Below are 17,203 nucleotides of genomic sequence, written 5' to 3'. Positions count from 1 at the left end.
TGCAAGAGGCACAGGAGTGAAAACTCCTCCTTCTTTGTCCCCTACCCCCCTCCCTACACTTGTTTATATGGTAGATGCTGTGGATCAGCTGGAGGAAGAAAAATCCTATGGGATCCCTGCAGCAGGTGCATGAGCTTCTTTGTTTCAGCTCTCTAGGTCTTCAGAAATGGGTTTCATCCTGACCTAGTTCTGATGTAGGACTTGGTGGGGTAGGTTATGGTCAGATGTGGTCCAGGATGACCTAAAATCGGAGGTCTCAGACCTATTCATGGAGTTCCAAGAGTAGAGGAGAGCAGGCGAAAAGTGGAGCACAAGCTTGAACAAGTTGCCTGGGTTCTGAGCATCCCATGACCCACCCTAGCCCTAGGGTGCTATTCACCACAGCCCTTGCCCCTGTCTCTGCCCCACCCCCTCACTCACTGTGGGGGCCTCTATCTGTCCCCCCACAGCAGCTTACCTGCTGTGGTGGGCAGCGCTCTACACACAGCCAGGATGCTGCTGGCTGTGGCTTCATGTCTGTGTCTGCACACACTCTTCTCCTCCCCACACTGCAGCCACCCAGAGCCTGTGCCTGAGCTGCCCTGCAGCCCTCTGCACTACCACTGCTACCCCTTCTTTTGGTGGGCTGAACCCCATTAGCCCCGGCCTTCTACCGTCTATGGTCCCAAGATAAAAAAAAAAACCCACGCTGCAAAGTAACAGCATAGAAATGCCTTCATGTGCAATGTGTGGCAACACAAATGGGTCTACAGTGCAATATACTGCATGTCTGCGCTCATCTGGATGTGCTCTACGACATGAGAGGAGTGTAGACATATTCCTTCCCCCCTCCCCAAGTGACAGACACACAAACACAATGTTCCCTTTCAGCTGTAGCCATGAGTAATCTGTTCTGTGCATGAATGTACATGCGGCCACAATACTCCACTCCCAAGAAGGCTGAGAGGTACAAAAGGGTCCGGTCATACAGTGTGAATGGAGGGTAGGGACAGAGGGAGATCAAATGGAGAAGGGAAGAGAAGAAGGACTAAGACAGGAGAGACAGAATAGAAGGAAGGAAAGGGAAGGGCAGATAGCAAGGGAGAAAATAAAGAAGAGTAAGTAGAGGTTGGTTGAAGTTGGAGCGCTTTATAATGGAGGTGGTAACATATAGAGGTGATGTATTTCTGTCAAAAAGGTCTGTGTATATGGTGTTTTTCCTCAGGGAAGCTTGATTCAGATGCAGATGTGTGTCTGTGTATCAAATATATTTTCCCAAGAGAAATGGCTTCTTGTTTTTAACCTGTTTTCCAGCGTGGCTGACAGGTGATAAGCTCATTCAGTATTACCAGCTCTTGAATTATTATTGTAAGTCTCATGCTATCTGGTGTTTTTTCCTTAAAGACCCAGCTCCTGGATTCAGATGACTAAGTGTGTCTTGTGGCCGGTCTAATCATTGGCCCACTCACCTGTCTAGGGCCATCCACCCACCTGCCTGACCTTTGATCCAACTGATAAATAGTTATTCACAAGGCGGGAGGCTGCTCATTCACTGCCCAATGCTAAGGGCATAATACAGAGCTCCACACCATCCCTACACTGTGTCCCATGCCTTGCAGATGTCTTCACTGTATGGCTCAGGCCTCACAATGGGCCTCACTCTATGTCTGCCTGATGTTCAAACCCCACCCGGATCCCTCTTCCTCAGGCAGTCTGCTTTACCCTCATTCTGGACGGCAGAACTCCCCAAGCCCTTTTTCCCTCATGGCCTCACTGGCCCTGGCTTTGCCTCTAGGCAAGTCAGAACTCCTAGCCTCTAGCCATCCCTTGCAGTGGGCTCTCTGGCCTTTCTACCAGTCTGGTTCTGGCCCCAGCATGGACCAGTGAGGTTACTTTGGGTAGGTACTGAACCACTCACCCTCACAGTCCCATACAGGTCCACCTTCTCAGGCCCCTCCCAACACAGCTCCCTTTCTACTTAGGCTGGCATATGCACAGTCCTTTGGGCCCCTGCATACAGACATACTCTACACAGCCCACTTTTACACACCTCACCAGGGCTCTTGGGCCTTACACCCCTTGGGTCTCAGGCCTGATTACATGCCTGAACCCCTTGCCTGTCCCCTGTATGGGGTAACCCACCAGGTCATGGGGGCTGAGGCTTTCCAGCACTCCCAAATCTCACCTTTCACTGGGGAGACACTGGTGTGGTAATTCCTGGAGACCATCCTGCCACAGGCAGCCCCACCACACCATCCAGCACCAGCAGGGTTTAGTTTTAGGTCACGTTGTTGTCCTGTAGGGTCAGGCCAACTCTCAGGATCTCAATAGTGTGCTGTTAGACAGGAGAGTGTGACAATTGCACATATACAAAACACACAAATCAATTAGGTGCATATACACACACACACCGTCCAACTCAGGCACATACACATCCAAACCAGCCTAGGCACATGCATACCTATCACCAATTCAAGCACATACACCCCAAAATTAGACAAAAATCAATTGTCCAGACCCATACACTCAGTACACATACACAAATCACTAATTTGTATATCATGCACACAGTGACATTAATATATATATATACACATACATCACACCCACTCATACACACAGGTAAGTTCCTAACTTGGATGGTACAGTATGTATGTGTGTGCTTGGGGTACCTGAGATACTTGGGGGAAGGTGAATGTGAGAGAGAGAGTTAAAGTGTAGGGAGTAAAAGTTGCCAGAACTGGGATTAGAACCAATGGACTAGAGAGAAGCTGGCTGAGGAACTGAGGCTTGGGTTTACTTAAGATCAAGTGGCCCCAGGCTTATGTGAGGTCACTGCTACAAGGGGAAAAGCCCATTGGCAAGGAGGAAACAGCCAGGAAAGAGAGGCAGAAACTTGGGAGCTTGGGGCTGGAAACTGAGGCAGACAGCTGAGATATTGGGGGTGGGGGGGATGGAAAGATAAGTGGTGGCAAGAAGGAGACAGGCAGGAGAGAAACTGAGACAGAAATGTGGGAGCTCAGGGGAAGAGGCAATAACAGTGGCAGGGATCTGGAGAAAAGGCAGTGGGGATAAGACAGTGGCAAAAAAACAGGGTTTTAAAAGCAGAGAGGAGCTCAGGACAGGTGTTGGAGGTGGTGGTGAGCCAGAAGCAGGAGAGAAAGAAATGAAACAGAAGTTAGAGGGGTGAGGAGCAGGAATTGGAGCAGGGCTGAACCGTAGTAAAGCAAAACCCAACTCAGGGGTTCAAATAACAGTTTTATTAAATAGACAAAACACAAGCACTCACAATGGCAGTAGGAGAAAGAGACTCAGGGGAAGAGTTGGAGTCCAGGTGGGGAAGAGAAGAAGAGTCCAAGTCCTTGGTTGAAGAGGGGATAGGGGGTGATAGCTACCTATCCAGGCTGGAAAGGAGTCCTTGTCCAGTAGGTGTTGACCAAAGGGGGGTCACCAGCAGGGCCTCTGGGTGGATAGGTGGTGTGGCATGGTGCTGGTCCAGATAGGGAGGGCTTCCCAAGGAGTCAGTCTTCACTACCCCTTTTATGGGGCAGACTACCTCTGATCTCCTATAGGGAGGGCCTGTCCCGGCAATGCCAGTCGTGTTCCAGAGGGCTCCAGGTGTTCTTACTGAGCATGTGCAGTCTTGGCACAATGGTGGGTTGCCTCATCTTTTGTTTCTTGAATGCTGAGGGTGGTTCCAAGGGCTGGGTCGTTGATCCCGGTATTGGTGTTAATGGATCAGTCATTCAGACGGAGCTACTTTTAGACCTTCTGCCATTGTCTCTCAAGCACACTCATTCATCCTCATTCATTCAGGAACCAAGTTAGGTAGGAGGGTAGGTGTGTCATAGGTTACACAACAGGGCATGGAGACAAGATGGATGCTTGACAAACAAAATGGAAACTTGACATGACTTATGCTGACTTACATATGTAGGCCTAAATCATATAGTACCAATAAAACAGTAATATAGAACAGTAAAAAAAAAATCAATATAAACCCAATAATTATACAATATAAAGAAGGGAAAAAAACAAAACAAATACAACGTGCTACTAAAATAAAATGCTGAAGCTTATCTTATGTCTTAGCTCACTTATACTTATCTCTATGGAATAGAGAGGGTGAGAAAAAAGTTAGAAATGGTTGGGGAAGGGGAGGGAATGCATTTTAAAAGAAAAGAAAAACTGGGGGTTTTGCTACGACGTCCCAGGACCAGGACCCTCCTCCATCTCCATAGTCCCTACCCTGACCTCCAGGTGTTGTGGGAACAGCAGCTCCAGCTGGCAATGTTACTCCTGCAGCAACTGCCAGCTCAGCTCCGAGGGCCTGGGTTTATATAGAGGCTGCCCAACCCCATCCTCCAATGCAGGAGCCCTCTTGCAGTCATGTGACCACCTCGTTAGGCCACACCCAACCTGCCAACTGCTCCACAGGCTGCTCAAACCTCTCAAAGTGGCAGGCATCAAAGGTACCTGCCACACTAATTGATACATTTGTCTTTGCTTAAAATAAAATAAAGGAAGTGTCTTATCTTTGTGGTTACAGAAAAACTGCAACAGCTGAATATGGGGAACCCAAAGCCTATGAGGCAAATAAAAATATCCTGAGATTGACTAATTTGAAGATCTCGTGCTTTGGAGGAAGATGTTCTAATTCATAATTGTTTCTATTTTGAGCATTCTTGAGAAATCGGAAGTATTAACCCAGCTGAAGCTTTGCATGAATATGACCACTGTTTCCAGTACCCAAGCTAGCTCCTTCACAACTAACTCAGGTAGCACTGCCTTCTGCCATGCAGACATACCACTGGGCACATCTACACAAGACACTTAATGTGCAGTAGCCTAATAACACTGCACAGTAGCACATCACAGCATGGATAGTGGTAATACAGCACCACGCAGTATTACTAAGCTACTGTGCAGTAGCATCACTAAAAAGGTGATCACCAGTTCTACTGAACAGTAACTCTAGTTAGTGCGCATTTACTTAGTACTTCATTAAGCAAGTACTAAACTTAATACACAGTCACTACTGTGCATTAATGAATGTGTAGATATGCCCAATATGTGTCAAGTTGAGCACTCAGGTTCCTGGGCCGTTCCCAGACACACTGGCCAATCTTGAGAATGGTGGCAGCAACCTCTCTGCCTCATTATGCTGATCCCAAGAGATACAGAGATGTTCCCACGTACGGCTGATTGCAGAGAGCCACAAATTGTGCGCCCTTGGAAGGACTTATAGAAGAGGTCACGTCTTTTGGCTGATTAAAATTGGTAGTTTGATTTTAATTAGTAACTGTCAGTTACTGTCCATTTTTCCCCCACCCAAGAGAAGCAACAATGTGAGTCATCACAATGCTGGAAGGGGCTAACAGCAAATGTTATTTGTATTGCTGTAGCATGTAGAACCGCCAGTCAAAGACAGGGATTGTATGAGGCTGTACCAGCATAGAGCAGAAAGATGCTCCCTGCCCCAAACATCTTCCAGGCAGCAGAGAGTATTGACAGCTTCTCTTCACTGGCTAGTCCAGTGGCATTTAATATGATCAAACCTCATGGTTTGCATATAAGATTTTTTTTCTGAATCCACCTCATGTGGTGTCTTTTGTGTTCAGTCAGCTATGAATAAGCAGCAGTCCGTATCCAAGCTGACTTTTTTAAATGCACAAATCAAAAAAAAAAATCAGATAAAATACTTGAAGCAGATTCTGTCATAGTAGCTCCATCAAATTTTTAAATTAGATACTGCCAAGGTTACTCTTAATTAATAATGAAAAGACTACAGCAGAGAAATTTAAACACTGGGTGTTCTTGGCCCAAACAATTATTTCTAGCTAATTCTCCCTCCTCAAAAACTGAGCCATCTAAGGTATGTGCATAACAGATGTGCATAATAATGAAGCCATCACCGAAAAATATAGAAAGGGAAAGAAAAGGCTGTAATTTACAAGTTTAATTTTGCACTCATCCAATATTTGATCAAGGAGGAAAATGAAACCTGGAAGGGATGTGTCAATGTGTCTTTGCGAGCCCTGTTCATGCTGACAGGGCTTCAGCAGCAACTTGCAGATAGCAAGCACCACGAAAAAAGGTGGGCTGGGGGTCAGCTTTCTGCTTATTAGGCCTGCTTGTGCTTACCCCCGCGGCTCCTATGGTTTCTCCCATTTCTCTTTCATTCAACAGCAGGGCTAGTGCAGACAAGGTTTAAGCCTGTCTACACTATAGATGCTGCACACTCAGAGGCCACCTGAAGCAGCAGAACCATTCACTCCACAAGAATTGCTCCACCTCTCAGTGGCTGGCGAACGTGTGTGAAAACATTCCCCCATGACATGGTTCGTGGTCCCTTCACCGGCTCTTGGGGAGTTGCCAGAAGACTGCAGACGTGCCTGTACTCGGGGGGCTTGGATGCTGGCCACTGGCTTCCTCCGGAATTTCTTCCTACCAAGCCAAGTAAGTCTAAATATTGGCAGAGATCACTTGCAGTAAATACACAGCTGCTTGGCATTTCACTTTATGGACACTTGGGATTTCATGGCAGCAACAGGGACAAGCCTTGGGCTCCAAAAGATAGGCATGAACAAGTCAGCCAGAGGAAAGTCTCCACAAATTGCCATCAGTATGGAGCTTAAGACACACAGGAAACATTATACTTCTCTTATTCCTTGAGAATATGTACAATTTTTTCTGGAACTAAATGGCTGCTGTGTTTCACCTTGGAGGTGGCTGCATGTGATTATTGGTGAGCAATCACTTATACTGTAATGTTATCGCTTCAGATCCTCAGCTGTGGCCAAAAATCTGCCTTTGTGTGGCTTTGATCCTGGATGTACTGATCCCCTAACATAAATCAGAGCTGCTTTCCCCTGGCCCCATCCTCTTTGCTGGCTACCAAGAGAGGGAGGATATATGAGCACCAGTGTAGGCTCTGTTGGCAGTTTTACATGTGCTCTGGGAGGCATGGGGGTGCTTTAATTAGTGAGCCATGCAAATTAAAAGCATCCAAGCATCACGTATATTGGTGTCCCCCATGCTAAAAAATGTTGGCGGGGCACTTTGAACTAAAGCTCATTGAACAAGCTTTATTTCAACGTTCCCCACTACCATTTTTCAGCACAGGGACGCTGATACACAGTGACACTGGAGCCTGCTGGAGCACGGTAATTTTCGTGCTCCAGCAGACGCAGTTTAATTGAGTCTGCTCTGTCGTGCTGGATTTCCAACACGTTGGAGCTGGCTCCCTGCATGTGTATAGGCGCTAAGGTGGCCATCATAGAGGACATTCTGGTTTTCTGCTACTCTGTCCTCTGCCCTCTATTGATACAAAACCCAACACCTTTATGTCCCCTATTTTTTTCTTGAAGAGAAAAATAGAGGACATAAAGACATCCAGTTTCATATCAATAGAGGGCAGAGGGCAACAGGACTGTCTTCTATGATGGCCACCCTAATAGGTTCCCTATGCCACTGAAGGATCTCCCTACAGTGCCCCTCCATAAGGGCACTTTACACAAAGCACCTGCATTACAGAAGTTAAGTCATTTTTAATATGCTAGAAGAGATATCTCTACTCAGTGCTCAAAGTCCAGTCTCATCAAGTGGCCCTGGCAGGAAAGGTAATGCCTCAGGGCAGGAGAGAAACAGAGGCCAGATGCCAGAGTGCAGGAGCTGAAGTTAGCAGCTCTCTGAGTCTGCAAAGAGCAAAGGAAGGTGAAGAGGCAGGCAGCAGATTCTTCAGGCTGCTTTGAACTGAGACCAGAGGACTGAGCTTCCAGCCAATCCCAAAAGTAAATCTGTGCCAGCCTCTGGCCTCCAGGGTGCTGACCTTGCGCTCTGAAGCCTTTTAAATCGGGCTTGGCTGAAACAACAAAAACCCTGCTCACTTATAAAAAATAGCGAGGAAGCATTTCAGGCATGCGTGTCCCAGGATGTTGGGGTAGGGCATGAGTCACTCACCACTGCCTGAATCGAGACACATTTAAGTTCTATTTCTGTGATGAAAGGGGAGAGAAGGGAGACACAGCAAAGGGGAAATGGCTTTGTACAGTGCCCAGCATTACTGCAGTGAACAATGGGCATTCACTAGCAACTCGCCTGTCAGTGAACTCCGGATGGATGAAGTCACAGAGAGAGTGGGATTTGGTACTGTGCCCTTTCCTCCCCGTTCAGTTTAGATCAGGAGCAAAGGTTAGTTTCTACCTGGACTCTACTGGCTGTTTATCTGTATCTTAAAACCACAGTGCAATGTGTTGATCTTGGCTGAGGACAGGCCTACAATTGCAGTGGCCAATGGCCCAACCGCCCAGGATTAAGATGTACCGGCACAGATATGTAGAGATTGCTGGCTTGGAATTGGTGGGTGCTTGTAAAGCAAGACTGAGTTGCCTTGGCAGAGCTCACTTAAAACTGTGAAGATTGGGACGGAGGTGCTTTGGGGAAGCATTTGAACAGCACCTGTTAACCTTATAGCCAATAGGTAGCAAGTGCAGTCTGTCGCTCAGTTGACTCATACTTTCTAAAAATGATTACATATGTTCTTGTAATGAGCAATTACAAACTTGTTCCAACTCAGACAGGGTCTGCAGCACACCAGAGGTTCTCTGTTGGGTCCCAAATAGCTGACGGAAGGTCTCAGCTCACCAGAGAGATTTTAGTTTCCTGCAAACAGAGATCATATTTGGATTCCAGGCAAGTATTTAGGAGTTGGAGCTAGATTGTCAGTGACACGCCCATCAGCCCCTGAGCTCAGACTCAGGCCTTTCCTTCCAACAGCTTAGTGGAAGCATATGACGGATGATTTTCTTGGCTTCAGCACCAGAGCTGAACAACGCTATCCCGCCCCAAATGAAGGAGAGCTGTGATGAACCTGAACCAAACGCCTTGTCATAGCCAGCTCACTTCATCCTTCCTGCCTTCATCTGGGAAATTCTTTGACAGGCAGCTGTTTGCAATGGCTTTTCATCCAGCCTCTGGAAAAAGCTCTTGCTGCTAACCTACTTACCACGCCACACAAAATCGTCTTTCCTTTGTTTTCTCTCTGTTGCCCCTGGAGTGTCCAGGATCTAAAAGTAACCATGTCAGGCAAAATCACGCAGCCAGCCCTTTTGAAGAATGGTGTCTAATGCAGAAGTCATGCCTAGGGTTACCATATGTCCGGGGTTTCCTAGACAAAACCTCTTTTTGGGTCCTCTAATCTCTGTCTGAGCGGTTTTTTGAAATATAAACAAATGTCCTTTGCGCTGCTAGTCCTTTTACAACATCATTGCTGCTAGAAATGCATCTCCTGGCTTGCCCTATCAGCATGCGTGTTTACAAGGGATCCGGGTTTTCCATTTGCTGCGCAAAAACATTCCTCTTTACAGGAGGAAACTGTGGGCTTCCCTTTGCAGGCTGGCAGCTTTCCAGGCTGCAAATTGCTGTGTGGGGAGACTGGAGACAGGGGACACTACATGTGTCTGAGCACACACATGCTCGTGGCTAGCCTACAGCCAGGCAGGGTGGTGGGAGCAGCCCCGGCAGCTGGATAAAGTTAAGTCCATGGGGAGCAGGTATTGGAGGGCCAGGGCTTGGGGACTGTCTGTGAAGCTGTGTGTGTGTGTGTGTCAGGGGAGTGGGTGCCTGCTGGTGCTGGGGAAAGGTGTCTGGGGGCTGCAGCAGAATAAGGGGGGTGAGGAGGAGGCACCTGCCCCTCCAGCAGGAGAAGGGGTGGGGGGCCCTTCGGGGGTAGTGGGGAGCTGCATAGCTGGGCCAGCAGTACTAGGGTCGGTGCCTATGGTTGCAGGGGTGGGGCAGCCAAGAGACACTGCCCAAGGTGGGGGTCCATGGCCAGGCCACGTGGCATGGCACAGGAGCCCCAGTCCAGGTCAGGGGGTGCCACAGGCCTCCTCTCCTCCTCCCTCCACCTAGACTCACTCCATCACCGCCTGCATGAATCAAAGCCACCACAGCCTCTACACTCCACCCCAGTCGGAACGGTTGTAGCTGAGGGCCCCCTTCGGCAGGACTCGGAGAAGCTGGTTGCTGCAGGTCTGGAGTGAGGGGCACCAGCAGGGCTGGGGGGCTGTGGCTTGGGAGTGAGGGGCACCAGAAGGGGCAGGGGACTGGGTCAAGAGTGTGGGGCACTGGCAGAACCAGGGGGCTGCGAGTTGGAAGTGGGGGTCAGCAGCAGGGACAGGAGAGCTGCGGGTTGGAAGTGAGGGGCAGCAGCATAGGCGAAGGGGGCGGGGGACTGTGGTTGGGCGTGGGGCACCAGCAGGGCCCAGGGAGGACAGGGGACTCTGAGTTGGGAGTGAGGGGCACCGGCAGAGCCAGGGAGCTATAGGTTGAGAGTGAGGAGCACCAGCAGGGCCAGGGGGCTATGGGTCAGAAGTGAGGGGCACCAGCAGGGCTGGAGAGGGTTGTGGTTTTATTTTTGTTTTACATTTAATTTCTGAATCAATAACACTTGTTATTTCCTGTAACACTTAGAAACTGCCCCCTCCAATCCTATTCCCCACCCCCCCAACACACACACAAACACACATACTCCCTCCCATCAGGTGTCCTTTGTTTTGGAACTGGAAATATGGTAACCCTAGTCATGGCAAAGAGTGTGCTGGTTTCCTTCCCATTTGTTATCTGCAGCAGGGCCATTGCCAGACTGGCAACTAGCAGCCTTTTAAAATCAGAAGTGCCTTTTTCAAAGTGTGGTTTTCTGTTCTCTAGTAACACTGAAGAGTGTGCTAGATCTTATATGCTAAGCAAAGACAGACTTGCTCACTCTTTGGATTAAAGGTGCGGGAAAATGTCAAGGGACATGGTGGGAAATGGACTTGCTTTGAAGCCTGGAAAATGTGGAAACAAATCCCCAGAATTGAAGTCCCAACCTCGTACTCAGCTGCAAGTTTGGTGTGTGCCAGTCTGTTTGCATGTCACCACAGTGCCCTCTGCTGTCTAACAGCTGATTTCACCACCATGAAGCTACTATGGAGCTCTTTCTATCCAAACCAAGCATCCCTGAAATGGGCAGGAGATGGAAAAATGAAGGGAAACAGTCAGGGCAATCCCAGCAGAGGTACCACAACTGCAGGATGCACTGCCATCAGATGTGCACATGAGTCTGATCATGTGTAGAAGATGCCACAAGATGCGCACAGCTTTGGTTTTCTGTAACTGTAGCCCCTGAAAGCTTATCAACTCTGTCCTTTAAAATAGATCTAAAAAGGAGGTGGAGTGGGGGGCATGTCAGCTTTGCTTCTTTGTAATATACAGAGAGAGAATGAAAGTCTCTTACTATGGTTCTTCAGCTAGCTGAATCTCTGTTGCTTCTTGGGGTCCTATTAAGAGTCCCCCTACAACTGGTGGGTGTTTCCATGTGCCTGGGTTACACTCACTCTTAGACCAGAGTCTGGGTTACAGCTTCTGGACTAATCATGACTACTTCAGCACAATCAGTGCGTGTTTAGACCCAGCAAGAGTTTTTCTTCAGGAGCCTGTGACAGCAATGTAGCAAAGAAACTCAAAAACAGCTTATACAGAAGAGAGCATTATTATTTATTCTTTCACCAAAGTACGAGGCACACAGGGCCAAAATAAGAAATCAGGAAGTATCCTACTTACATGATCCTTTATCTAAGTTGAGCCTGTCCTTCAGAAGCTCACTCAGGTTCAACTTATTCACTGTCTCTGCAGTGTAAGAAATAGCTTAAACTATGGGAAAATCTAAAATTTTGAAAAGAGGGGTGCAGATGTTTAGATGCCTTACTACATGTAGTGCAACCCATATTTTTCTCCACTTAAAAATAAACTAGAAGCTTTACTAATAAGCTAGGGGCCTAGAGCTACATTATTCAATTTAAGATTGAAGCAAAAACAAATACAACTTTACTGGAATGTGCATTAATTTGCTATATCATATATTGTGTATAAAAATGCAACAAGCTAGGCAAGAAATAATCAAAATATTTTGTTTCATTAGTCCTGTAGTCATTAGAATTAAAAGTACATCTCTTTTTTTCAGATTCATAAAACAAACTCTAGCCTTCTTGAGCATCTTGACAGTGTTTTGAATGCTTGAGTGAAAGTTATTTCCACACCTGAGTTAAATTTCACCTGTGTTAACATTTTAACACCTGCATTAATGTTTTAAGCTAGAGTTAAAAACAGTCCACAGGGCTGTGAAATAGAAGTGATGTTACCAGGAGCAGCTAATAGATAGAAGAGTTGCAGAAGAAAGGCTATCTTGATTAGTGGACCGTTAACACCATTAAAAAGGGCAGAGGGTCATTAACACGTGTAATGAAGAGTTTAGAACGTTTCAGGCAGATTATAATGAGCCATTAAATTAATGGACTCCCTCACTTCTGCTTGAATAGAAATGCTGCTGCCACTGCCAGGCACTTGGTTTTAAACTTTGGATGGACCAAGAATCAAAGGGGTTTGCAACTGCACCACTCTGCATCTGCCCTTTGCTTGAACTGCCTGCAGCATGCTCCCTCTATCTTCAAGAGCTTAGCCACACAGATGGTTTAAAGTGGTGCTAACCCAGTTGCATTTATGTAACAAGATCATAGAATCATAGAAAATTCAGGTTAGAAGGAACTGCAGGAGGTCATTTAGTCCAACCACTGGCTAAAACAGGACCAGCTCCAACTGGATCATCTGAGCCAAGGCTTTGTCTAGCCAGATCTTAAAAACTTTCAAGGGTAGAGAGAGAGTCCACATCCTCTCTGGGCAACCTGTTCCAGTGCTTTACCTACCTCCTCATGAGAAAGTTCTCTCTAATATCTAACCTAAACTTCCCTTGCTACAACTTGAGCGCACTGCTCCTTGTTCTGTCATCTGCTACCACTGAGAACAGTCCAGCTCCATCCTCCTTGGACCCACTCTTCAGGTAGTTGAAAGTTGCTATTAAATCCCCTCTTGGTCTTCTCTTCTCCAGATCAAATAAGCCCAGCAAGCATGAAACACAACTCCCATTGACAAAACTGGCAAATAGTTCTAGAGTTTCTAATTCTGTTAGAGTCTTTTCATAGTGTAGTATGTCAGGGCTGTCAAACTCAAATTAGCATGCAATATTTTCTGCCAGTTCCCAGGGGATTAATGCTGCCGACACTCACCCATATCATTCTGATTTTTGTTGCCAACAGTAATCAAAAACTTTATATTCAGTGGTACGAAAAGCGTGGATGAGAGACTACCTATGTCCAGCAGCCACTGTGCTAAGCCACCAGCTGCTAGCCACACCAACGCAGAGGCTCTGGCAGCTTCAGTGAGAAGCCCCACAGACTGCTGCAGGCAGATGTTTGACAATCCTGGAGTATATGATAGTTATGTTCACATGACAGCATCTGGGTTCTGAGGTATTTTGCTAGTCCTCCAGCCATAATCCCACCATGCTTTGTACCCTACCCTGACTGGCTGCTTTATTTATCTGCATGGCCTCTACTGCTTTGAGATTATAGTACCCAGATGTCACTTCCCTGTTTAAATGATGGCATATACCCTGGTTTTACCTGCATGCTCCAGGAGTCAACATACTTAGCAAGCACCCCAGTATATTTTTCTAACAAACTGTGTCAAGCTTCCAACTGGACCTGTGCTGAGGTCTTGTATCTCCTCACCCTCTGGACAGAGACAAAGGTTCATAAAGCCTAGAGGGTTCATGAAGTGCAGAGGTCCAGATATAGAAACAAAGACAAATTTAAAGGAATTGAACAGAGAAGGCCAAGCAGGGTCTCAAGCAGGATCCTATGCTGTACTTTATTAAAACAAGGTATTTGAAAGTGGCTTATAAGAGAGTTGACAACAAAAAAAAGACAGACCTCCAATAATGCTCCAGCCACTTGTTCATATTATAGAAAGTTGTTCATATTATAGAGAGTTGGAGAGGATTTTGACATGAGAAACTAAAATAGTTATGCACATTATCATGGACACAGTGGATAAACAAAAAGAAGCTGACAGATGCCACCTTGTCTAAAGATGTTCCTGATGGATTTGGAGCTCTTCAGTATACAGAAGCCCAACTGAAGCACTGTATAGATGGACCTGAACACCCAGCCCTCCAGCCCTATTGCCAACCAAACTTCTGCAGAAGAGAACAAGCAAGGTGATAACAGCCGTGCAGAGAAGACCAGCCCAGTAAGCATTCTTGCATTTGCCTTAATAATAAGTGCTTGGTGTTGCCTGCTCAAATACATAATTCCCCGTTGTTTTTATTCCCAGTTCTGGGTGCTGCCATCTTGCACAGATGTGAAGTACCACCCTTTCTGAGATATGTTCTCCTCCCTTTGAGGTGCAAGACTCTTCTGTGCATTCCAAATACTGACCACTTTGCAATGCCCATCTGCCAACTACAGACCCTTTACCTGTCTTTTCCATTTCCCTCTCCCATCCTCCTGATTAAGCTAGTGCCTGCCATGTGCCTACCAGGCAGGATAGATTTGAACCTTATAGACAAACCAAGTAGATGTAGATCTATACAGCACAAGCTTTCTTGGGCAGAAGGTTATTTCATCAGGTACTGTAAATGATGTGCTGGGTCTAAGGAGAGAGAAATTTGAATACAAAAGCAGAAGGGAGGGACAGAAAGGGAGAGAAAAGAGAGGGGATCCAGGGAAGAAGGTCAAAATAACCGACCTGACAGTTATCTTCTTAGTTGTCTGCTTCTCCTGTCCCAAACTTAGGCTCCCACCGGTGCATCCACATAGGCAGGAACATGTGTTTCCCCAGGGACAGAGCAGTGGCACAATATGTGCCACTGATGCAGGAAGTGCCTGTGCATACACACTCTGATACATGCATGTCCTGGGTGGGGTAGGGGAGGCTGGGGTCAGCACCTGGGCTGGCTCCAGCAGTCTTACCTGTGGTCCTGAGGGCTTCCAGTGGCTGCAGCAGTGGAATTTGGCAGCACATAGCCTAGCCAGCAGTGGCGGCAGCACATAGCCTAGCCAGCAGCCAGAGCATGGCTCCCGCTGGCTGGGCTCTGGTTTCCAGCAGTGCATGCTGCTGCCACATGTGCCACCCTGCTTGTTTAAGACACAGTTTTTTTGACACCAGGATCTCCCAGTGTCAACCCCCTCCCCTCCCCTCCTTTCCTGCCCCCCCCCACACACATACACACATTTGAGGCACCACATACTGCACGTCTGTGCTCATCTGGATGCACACCCTTTGTCTACCTACCCATTGTCTCATGTTCCAAACTCTTAAAAACGTTATGATAAAAATCTTGTTTTTTAAGAGATGAGCATTCTATTAATTAGTTTCTGAACAAAGTACGTGTGGCATTTTAATTATGCAGGAACTTAATTCAGTTCTTCGGTGCATGTTTGTTATCAGTACAAATCTTAGCAAGTGTTTTCTTATCGATACAAACATCAAGGTCTTTCCCCTGTAATAAAACCTTAGCAGAGCATTTGGGATTTTTATCAACACAAACCTTAGAAAGGCTGTTTAATCAATAAAACTATCAATACAGGCCTTTCATTCGTCTAAAAATACATTAAATAAACAAACTACTGGTCAGCAAAACACTGCGCTATGCAGTTTACAAGGCACCAAGTTTATTTGCTCCAAAATGCCTAAAACTCATTTCAAAGCAGCATTAATGGTACAGCAACCTCCAAGTCTGTCCTGAGGGGTATAAAACAGAATTTTAGATAGACAAAGTGTTTTAGCAGGCCTGTAATATTGTGAGACAGGGTTGCCTTCTCTCTGGTTTCCAAAGTAGAAAGATGTTAGCCATGTCAGTTTGAAGTCAGGCAGAAGGCAGGGCAGGGTGAGATGAACTAGTTCAAAAATGTATAAGCTTTCATAGGCTGCAGCTAACTTTGTTAGTTGTATTGAATGGACTTGCACAAAGCAGGAGTTCTAATAGGAATCTAAAATGGGATTTATACACAGAAGATGGGGTTGGCACAGTTGAGAGAGGTGAAGGTGCTTTGAATAGGTCTTTTTGGATGAACAAGGCAATTAACCCACTGAGGGACATAGGGGTTATAAAAGCTAGTTCAGGTAAAGGGATAAAAATCCAGAGTCTCTGTTGAGACTCCCTAGTAGGTAGTCTCTACTTGGGCCTTCTACCTGGTTCCCAAAAATACTGCTGTTGCCTTCCAGCCCCACAGAATGTGGTACCCTTCTAGTGAATAACGGCAGTGAGTGTTTGGCTGGGTCCCCCTTAGCCTTCATAAATAGTTTCTTCATTACACAGATCCAGAACATGCTCTTGAATATTAGGGCTACGTGCAGAAACATAAATGCAATCACTAACTTGGTCTCAGCAGGACTTCCTGCCACATGCTTCCCCCTGAAATGTCACAATTATGCATTAATTCAAAACTTGGCCCCATGGCGTCTGTCCCTGGACTGTCTTTCTAATGTAAAATAAAATACAGCAGAGCAGTAACCCAGCATGTCCTGTGCAGCAAAGTGTCATTGTGAGCCAGGGAGGGTTTTCTCACATTGTGATCCCAAAGAGTTTGGAAGGAAAGGTGGGAAATGACTTCTCATTTCCAGAGTCTCCCAGGACTGAGAAGAGGCTTTGGGGTCAGCATTCCAATTGTGGGATGGAAAAATACTATCTTTGTTACCCTGAATACAGAACAATGAGTTAGACCCTCTTACTTTTCTTGTAGGTTAGTGCCAGTGCCTCCAACATCCGTGCCTTCAAAGACACAAGCATTAACCACTGCCCAACATCTGGCAAACCCATGAGTTTTAACAAAGTGAAAACAAGGGAAGAAACTTTCTCAGTGGAAGTCTTTGAGAAATATGGGAGGGTGCCTCAAGAAAGGCGAACGTATCTCAGGGAAGAGAAGAAAAGGTAAAGAAAGATGAAGACAGGAGGTCTCAGGGTCACCAAGGAACTAGTAAGAAAAGATTTTGTTTTGACACAGAAGCTGGTTGGGAAAAAACTCATTATGATAGACCAGAGTCTTGCTGTAACTAAGTGAACCAAAGAATGGGCATGGGGAGGCAGAGGCAACTGATGGAAGTAAAGAACAAGCAAACATTGCTCTAGGAGAATATACTCCATCAAAGCTGCCACTTGCATTCTGCCTCCTACTCCACTGGCACCCTAATAAATGTAAAGCAGCTGCAAAGTTCACAGCTCCTGGTACTACAAACTGTGCGTCTTGATGATCTTGGTGACTGGACCCAAAAGCACTAGGCTTATAAATGGTAATCTGTCTTGCATATTTACATCTCTAATGTTTTCAGTGCAGACTAATAACAT

This window comes from Crocodylus porosus, unplaced genomic scaffold (genome assembly GCF_001723895.1).
Source record: "Crocodylus porosus isolate Cpor-Errol unplaced genomic scaffold, CroPor_comp1, whole genome shotgun sequence".
Classification (NCBI taxonomy): Eukaryota; Metazoa; Chordata; order Crocodylia; family Crocodylidae; genus Crocodylus; species Crocodylus porosus.
Note: the sequence above shows the minus strand (reverse complement) of the source record.